Here is a 9,264-nt window from a genome sequence, read left to right as displayed (position 1 = left end):
CGTCCCTCGGACACACTGCGTGTCATCCTTCTCGCTAGCTGCGTCTCTTGCTCCCCGAGCAATCTTCCGCTCTAGCTTTCGTCCCTCGGAACCACCGCACGCTTCCTTCTCGTCCGCCGGTGTACTCGTCCACCGGTGTACTCTTCCGTAGTATCTCGTCCCTCGGACTGCCATCCTTCTCGCTAGCTGCGTCTTCCGCTCGACTACCTATGCTCCTAAACTCCTGCACACTTAGACACAAGGTTAGAAACATACAGGACATAACTTAACTTGTTGGTCACACCAAAACAACCTTGGAGTTCTAACAGGAGGACGCTGGACGACTCACCACCGTGACACTCACCAAAGAGGAGCTCGAAATGCTCGTGCAAGCCCGAGCGGCGAAGATGTTCGAGCAGCAGCAACAACAGACACTAGTTGATCGACTAGTACAACAGCTGACAACGTCGGCAGCAAGAGGACGAGCGGGATTAGAACACTGACAGAAAACCAGTTTCCATATTGGGGTAGAATAGAGGGTCGACCAACACTCAGGGGGAAGCGCCGCCCATGCCCATCCCATTTCATCGCGCCTTGTTCCAAACCCCCTCAGAAATAGCTCAGGCGAACCAAGAAAGGGGGTCATCTTCGGACGACACTCCCGTTCAGGATGCGCAAAAAAGGAAAGGCGCCTAGAAGTCACGCTTTGCCTGAGTGGATCAATCTACAGTTCTCTCAGGAGATCTTGTGTGACCCTCTACCCAGGCACTATACCGCACTGACAATCGTGGAATACAATGGAATGACTGATCCAGATGATCATCTGGATAAGTTTGATAACGCGGCCACGCTACACCAGTACACAGATGGGGTGAAGTGTCGAGTCTTTCTCACTACTCTCTTTGACTCGGCACAGCGCTGATTCTGAAGACTGCCGGATTGATCAATACGTAGCTTCAAGGACTTCCGAGCTATATTCCAACACCATTTTACCAGTAGCTGACGCTATCAGAAGATGAGCATCAACCTCTTTGCCCTGAAGCAAGGATCAAAAGAGGCGCTCCGAGCTTACATCAAACGTTTCAATCAAGTGGCCATGGATATCCCCTCGGTCTCATCAGAGACGATGATGAACGCCTTCACTCAAGGGCTGGTTGACGAAGAGCTCTTCTAATCGCTCATCAGGAAGTCGCCCAGGGACTTCGACCGCCTGCTCAGGAAGGACAATGAATACATAAATGTGGAAGAAGCCCAGGCAACGAGGAAGAAGGAAACGTCGGTCAAGCCTGGCCGGCGCCCGAGAGATGACCATCAAACAGTCACCAGCCGCCCAAGGGCTAAGGGCAGAGGGAGCAAGGCCACACCCGGAGGCCAGGACATATACCATGCAGCATGTGGCCTCCAGTCGGCAGAAGACGACAAGAGGCAAGGTATGTACGCCAATGTTCTGCTCCTTTCACCAGTCGACGATGCACAACACGCGCAACTGCTACAATTTGACACCGATCGACAGCCGACTGGTGCCGAGAGGATACCACCGCCGATCTCCAACTCCTGATCGTCAACATAGACAACGATCTACCGGGCGACGAGAGGACGAAAGAAGGGTGCCCGAGCAGCACTATCAGTACCAGAGGGATAACGCTGATCCCTCCCGAGTCCCGGCTGAGCGAAATAGATCCTCCGCTCGGGAAGAAGAAAATAGAAGTAACACCGTCCGAGGAGAACTAGGCATGATCGCTAATGGGGGTCGACCGACGGCGACTCCAACAGAGTCAAGAAGTCGTACGCTTGGCGACTGAAGATTCACGCCATGGGATGCAGTAGGGAGAAGGCCGAAGGGCTCGAGATCAGCTTCGGCCCCAGCGATTTGGAGGAGTGGAGATCCCTCACAACGACACGCTGATCATCCGGGCGGTAATTGGTAATTACACTATTCACCGAACTTTTATTGATACAAGGAGTTCGGTGAACATCATCTTCAAGAAGATGTTTGATCAATTACAAATCGATCGAAATGAGTTGCTGCCCATGATGAACCCTCTTTACGGTTTCATGGATAACGAAGTACTACCGCTCAAATAGGCATGACTGGTCATCTCGCTCGGGGAAGAGCCACTAAGGAGAACCAGGACCACAAACTTCATCACGATGGACGCACCGTCAGCCTACAACGTCATCTTGAGCCGACCGACCATCAACGAATTCCGGGTGGTGGTGTCTATATACTGCCAAAAGATCAAGTTTCCGGTGGACAACCGAGTAAATTATTATTTTTGGAAGTACCAACTAGTTTGGAGCCTCCCCCTTAATTATTAGATTTTTAGCTTTAGATTTTAGGTTTGTGTTGATTTATTTTATAGTTATAATAGATTTGGTTATAGTTTGAGTTTTAATTAATTTCGTATTTATTTAGTTTAAGTTTATTTGATTTGATTTTACTCTTTTGGTTTGAATTTATTTTCATAGGTTTAAGTTTAGAATCTAGAGTTGAGTTATTTGAATTTAGTTTAGAAGGTTTAAGGTAGTGTATTTTATCTTTCGGCGCATAGTATTGACTGAGTCCTACATGCATGGTTAGACATGCTTTTGAAACCCAAGCCTTGGTCATTTTCTTAGTTTGAGTCAGGGTTAGAAATGATTTGTATTTTGTGTTAGATTAGTATCCGAGTCCAAATTTGTTGTATACCGCTCTTTGGGATCCAAGCATCATATTTAGGTACTTGGTTCCCAAGGTAAATTTTTCTAACTGACCTTTGAGCTCATTGACTTGACTTTTCAGGACAGAGTTTTCTTCCTCGAGTTTTACAACTTGAGTTGAATCTTTGTCTTGAACTTGGTTAGTCACCGAGTTCATGTTCAGTTGTTCCTTAAGGATGTTACTTTCCTTTAGGATTAGTTTAGCGTGTTTCTCAGTTTTAATTAATCATTTATTTAGGTAGGCTTTTATTTTGAAAGAATTTATGTTAAAGAAGGAGTTTACCTCGCGTTAGTCTGACCCGGATGATGATTCATGGCTCGACTCATTTTTAGACTCATCGTCTTGATCCGTTTCACCTTCGATTGCCATCAGTCGAGATAGCTTGCTTGCTTCGGTCCATCTGCTCCCTATCCATCCGAGGAAGACTCGTCCCAAGTCACCTTTAGTGCTTTCTTCTTGATTTGGTCTTCATTCGGGCATTCATGTTTGAAGTTCCCCTTTTTTTTACAGCCATAGCACGTGATGTTTGCCTTTGGGTTGTTGGATGCTGACTTGAATATCTTGTTCCTATCGTGTTTGGTGAATCTTTTTATTGTGTCTGGTGAACATCTTCCTTACCATGTTCACCAGTTGCTCTTCTTAGTCTGATTCTGATTTGGATTCAGTTTCTACTTCGGGTCCAGTTCCTTTCGAAGTAACTGTAAGAAAAGAAATTCCTTTCTCGACCTTTGGACCATTAGTTTGTTCGTGTAATTCAAGCTCGAAAATAATTCATCTAATTTTAACTTAGAGAGGCTCCTTGAAACTTTACAGACATCTACAATCGATGCCCATAAGGAGTTTCGAGAGAATGAGTTCAGAGCATACCTGATAACGTTGCAATTCTCGATTTGGTGTTCGATCATGTGTAGGTCGTTGAGGATATCATTGCTCCTCGCATGTAGTTGGCTCGCAGTTTCTACATCCTGCATTTTTATATTAAATAAAGAATTAAGGAGTATGTCACATTTTGTTACATTCGAATGGGGAGTTCCTTCGTGTAGTTCAATGAGTTTGTCCCATAGCTATTTTGCATTCTCGTGCAGGCCGACTAAGTTGAGTTCTTCTTTTGTGAGCCCGCACTGGATCATGTTTAAGGCTTTTGAGTTGATCTATGCTTTCTTCTTATCTTTTGGACTTTATCTTTCTGGATCGAGTGGTACTTTTGTTGCTCGTCTACAGGTGCTCGGTACCCTGTCGAATGGAGAACCATTGCTTAATGTCCGTCTTTAAGTAAACCTCCATTCTCTTCTTCTAGTATGGAAAGTCATTTCCATTTAAGAGAGGGGGTGAGCTGTGCTATATCCCTCAAGTTGGGTCATTGAACACTGAGAATAGAAAACTAAAAAGGAGGTACCAAGACTTGATTTTGGATTAGCAGAGTTTGAGAAGAGAGAAAAAAAATATCGAAGAACTCGAGTGCTGTTACAGCAACTTCGAGTTAAAATTGAACGAAAAAGTAATTATATGAAGAGGTAAAGGTTTAACAATTCAAAAAAAATGCGAAAAACCAAAATTTAAAAATAACACTAGTTACCCTGGCTTGATTGGTGGTTGCACCAATTCAGAGCAGAAGCTAGCTCTAATATCACTTGTTGGATCGAGTCATACGTGAGGGGGAGGGGAGGGGAGGGGAGGGGAGGGGGGGGGGGGGGGTGAATCATGTGGTTTTGAAAATTCATTCTTGTCATTTTTGAAGTCAAAGTGCGCAGCGGAAAACTAAGTTAGAAAGCGAAGTAGAAAAATGAGCAAAAGAACAAGAACACAAGTGGTTTTACTTGGTTCGGAGCTTTCGACGACTCCTACTCCAAGACCTAGGTCCCGCAGACCTATCGATGAGTAATCCACTAAAATACCTCTTCTGAAACCACCCGAAGAGGGGATCGAGTATAAAGAAAGTCGAAGAAGTGTAACACGCTACACTTCCCATTTGTAGAAATTAAGTACAATAAAAGAACTTTGGTTACCAAATAATGTTTGAAGTCGGTCGGCTTGAGCTCAGTGTTTAGTAGGCTTCTCAGTGACAGTCAGGCATAGCAGAGTCTTAGTAGGGTAGCAGCAAGAGGTCGGAGCAGTTGGAAAGCCATTTAGATGCGTAGAAGTTTGTATCGAAGATATCTCTAAAGCTTGCTCAACCCCTCCTTTTATAGCCCTTTGGAGGGGTCTCCAAAGATTATCAAATCCCACAAATTTGGATCAGATGAGGAGAATTCTGCCTTATCCTTTACTGTTCGAATATGACTGATCCAAGGCGCCTCCATCAAGCTGGTTCAACACACTAATCTTCCGGAGGTCATATTTTTGACTCCAAGCTCGGAATCAAGCTCTGTCAGTTGCCATGCATGCAGAATTCGAAGATCTACGTTTGTCTCTACAACATAGAGTTAGAATATATTCATGAATAGTTTATATATATTTATGAGTTAGATCCTATTTTTCTAATACCAGGATATAGTCAGGGTTTAAATTTGGGATTCCGAAATCGACCTAAATTGAACTGATGTCTACTGTCCCTTTGAACGGGGGTGCGTCCTCACGTAGTCACTCTCCTTCAATGACTTACCTCTATTTACCGAGTATAGAGTGACCTTTCGGAATCACACATCCGGATTTCAGGAATCAAACATCCCAAACTACCGGAATCGCACATCTGGTCTTATCCAATCGGGAATCGTACATCCCGACCTACCAGATCGCACAACCAAACTTTGCCCATCAAGAATCGGACATCCCGACTATCAATCGAGAATCAAACATCCTGACTGGACTTTCTTCCAATCGGGAATCAAACATCCCGACTGTCAATCAAGAATCGAACATCTCGAAATCTGCACACTTAGTAAATGTATTAAATCATGACAACACCTAACTTAACTCATTTGTCATTCATCAAAACTTGAGTTAGACCGTTAGTACAAATTGTACCAATAGGATCATCGTCTACAAACAAAGATATGCGATGCTACATTTTTTGACACGCTTGTAGCTACTGTTCATTCCATTATTTATCTACTCGATTATTGACTTAAACATCGGAGGATCAATATCAAAAACCTCTTTTTTAACCTTACAGTTAACACTTTTTATGACACGCACGACAACTTAGAGCTTCATTTGGTAACCTTCATCGATTTTGAACACAATCATATTATTTGACCTATTTAGCGCTGACTTTTTAAGGTAGGCGGGAGAAGAAAGGATTTAGTAGAAGACATTCAAACTAAATAATAAAAATGTTCGACACTATGCGGTATAAAATTAAAATTAGTTCGCGATTAATTATTTTGAATAAACAAAAATGTTGTTAGATTTATGATAAGAAGATCTACAAATAAATATATTTCTGAGTGAAAAAATAATTCTTTTACATTTAAAAATTTGACATATTCATTGATCTATCTTCTTTGTCAATAATTTAAATGCAGCTCCTTTAATATCCATCTGATTTTGAAAACAATATAGAATCATTAAAATATTTTATTTTATTTTTTTAATATTTTTACATTCGGTAAATTAAAGAAAAATCCCTAATCACAATGTTAAATGTAATCCCCATGTTCAAAAAACTTTGTTTCCACTCCCTACATGCAAAGTATTACTTGTTTCAACTCCCTCATGCAAATATTGATACCTAAATTGCCCAGGTACAAAAATTCCAGAATTGAGTACAAAAAGTCCAAAAATGAGTATAATTCTTCTTAAAGTCAGTACTTTATATTTAAAATTGAGTATATTTTCTATCAAAATTGTCCCTCTTATTTTTTAGGTATAAAAAGTCTATAAATAAATATAATTCATGTTAAATTCAACACTTTACACTATAATCTAGTAGTCTAAATAAGATCGAGTATATTTTCTATCGAAATTAACCCTCATATTTTTCGGTACAAATAGTCTAAAAATGAGTATAATTCCTATTAAATTCAGCATATTAAACTAAAATCGAGTATATTTTGAGGTGAAAAAAAAATCGTACTCAATCTGATAGAAAATATACTAGATTCTAAGTTAATATACTCAATTTAAGAGGATTTATATTGATTTTTAGACTTTTTATACCTAAAAATATCATGGACAATTAGATAAAGATTTTTGACTGGGGAGTGAAAACAAGAATTTTCATGGATAGGAACTACATGTAAAGATTTATTTGTCAATAGGGACTACATGCAAAGATTTATTTGTTAATAAAGACTGCATGTAAAATTACCCTTCTACATTTGGTAAAATCCTAAAATAAAACTTGTCTTGTGAACTAACATAATATTATCTACTATTTGTTTTACGCCATATTTAATTCTTTTTAATTTATTATTTATTATTATTATTATTTATTTCTACACATTTAAATCTCCGCCTTAGAAGCATTTTTCACGTGAAACAGAATTTTACTCAAATCCTCGGGCCCCACCTTTCGATAGCGCCACGTAGGACGACAGCCGATCCGAACTTCAGGATGCGGAGCCGACGTGAGCGCAACACGACGAACCTGGAAGAGATTCGCCCACGCGGGTTTGTTTAACTTTCCGTTATTGTTGAACGAATTTCAAACTTTTTACGGAAATTTTCCTTAAAAGATGGAAAAAGTTGCAACCTCCACAAAAAACGCCAGGCCCCCAAATCCAATACAGATTCATAATTTTTACTAGATTTGGGGGAGCATGCTTAAACTTCTCCAGCACGGTCGGTGCCTCGAACGTCTTCTGGTCAAATAAAAAGAACTCTTCTTATTCCCAACCTCTTTGGTGAGATCGCCAGGATTGAATTGTGATTCGGTTGGATTCTATTTGATCTGGATCACACTACAAGAAGATTTCTAGAATCTTAGAAAGTAAACGGGACTTTGACTTCTAGAAGAGCAGGAGACAAAAGAAAAAAATAGGAAAAAGCTTAGATTTTCAAAGATCTTTCCTTTGAATACTTTTTTCTTTTGAGTCTAAGATTAGGAGCGTAAAAAATTGAATCCGACTTGTCAACCGGACCTTAAAAAGTATCAGATTAAGACGGGAAGTTTTCATATTTGAGTTAGTTTTGGATTGAGGATTTTTCAATTGTATTGTGTTATTAGGATTAGTTCGGATTGATTCTGATTATTGAGAGTTTAGGTTTTTTTAAGTTAAATTAAATTTTATTTTAAAAATTAAGATACTTTGTATACATGATAGTAGAAGATTAATATGATAATATGAAGTATCAACTTAAAAATGAAAAATTAGTAAAAAAAAACAATCTTTGTCAATCGAGCCAGTCGGGTTAATATGAATCAATTGAGTTCACCTGAACAATTAAACAACATGGATTAACTTGATCGGATGGACCCATCGGTTCAAATAGATTTGGACGGAATGAATGAGTCGGTTAGCTCAGATAGAGCTTTAAATGAGTCTAATTCACTTGAATCAAATGAGTCTAAGATTCTTTTTTAATATATAAAAATTATGGTAACAATAAAATCAATAATTAATAAAAAAAATATTTACTCGGCAAATATTTTTTGCTTTAAAAAAAATGAAATATGATAGTAAAATATAAAATGCTAACATGCATATGGTCATAGCTTAAAGTGATGATCACTACATTAATGGTTAATGGTCATTCATGATTTATCTTTTCCATGATAACCTAGGGATGAATTGACGGGGACGCTATGGGTAAATGAATCTTCTTTTACCATTTTAAAGTGATATTGATCACTCTCATTATGTTAGATCGAGACGCGCTAAAGAGGGGGGGATGAATAGCGCTCGTGGCTTTCACTCGATTCGGAATCGTAAAACCATCGGAGTTAAAACACGCAGCGGAATAAAGAAAGACAAATAGAAAGAACAAGAGGATTTACTTCGTTCGGGGTTAGATCGACTCATACTCGAAGGCCCGCGATCCTTGACCGCTTTCCGTGGTCAACAGCTATAAGCTCGTAAAAATGTACAATAAGATATTACAATTGAAAGCACTAAAACAAATTATACCGACAACAATAAAGTAGCAGAATCTGAAGCTCCGGGTTGTCGAGGGCTTGTAACAGCACTTCTGGATGTTTCTTGAGCAGCTTGTAGCATAAGGATTGCTTGGAGTTCGTTGTACTGAGCTGCTGGTCGAAACCCTCTTATAAAGGGTGTTCAAGGCGCCTTGAAAGTCATCCAAGGCGCCTCCATGCTGACCGAGTCACACGCTGCGATAAGGGCTGAACTGGTCGAACCTTATCAGGTTCAAGGCGCCTTCATGCTTCCTCAAGGCGCCTTCATCCTCCAGTCCAAGGCGCCTTGAGCCTCCTTCAAGGCGCCTCCAAGCCTGCTTCGCAGCCAGTTCATCTTTTGCACCTGAGGCGCCTCTAAGTTCCATGGAGGCGCCTCGGACACTGTTCATCCGAGGTAAACTTGTGCTCCTTTGCTCCTGCAAAAGTGTTAGTCCTAAACACATACCCTGCAACACAAAGTTAGCATAAAATAACAGTAAATATGATAACAGAATATAATGACAGTCTCCGGACTGTCCGGGTTTGACTTCGGATTTTCAACCGGAAACCCTAAGTCGACCCGACGCCT

Source organism: Zingiber officinale, chromosome 11A, assembly GCF_018446385.1.
Source record: "Zingiber officinale cultivar Zhangliang chromosome 11A, Zo_v1.1, whole genome shotgun sequence".
In the NCBI taxonomy this organism is placed as follows: domain Eukaryota; kingdom Viridiplantae; phylum Streptophyta; class Magnoliopsida; order Zingiberales; family Zingiberaceae; genus Zingiber; species Zingiber officinale.
The sequence above is the reverse complement of the archived record's forward strand: the minus strand, read 5'-3'. Positions refer to the sequence as shown.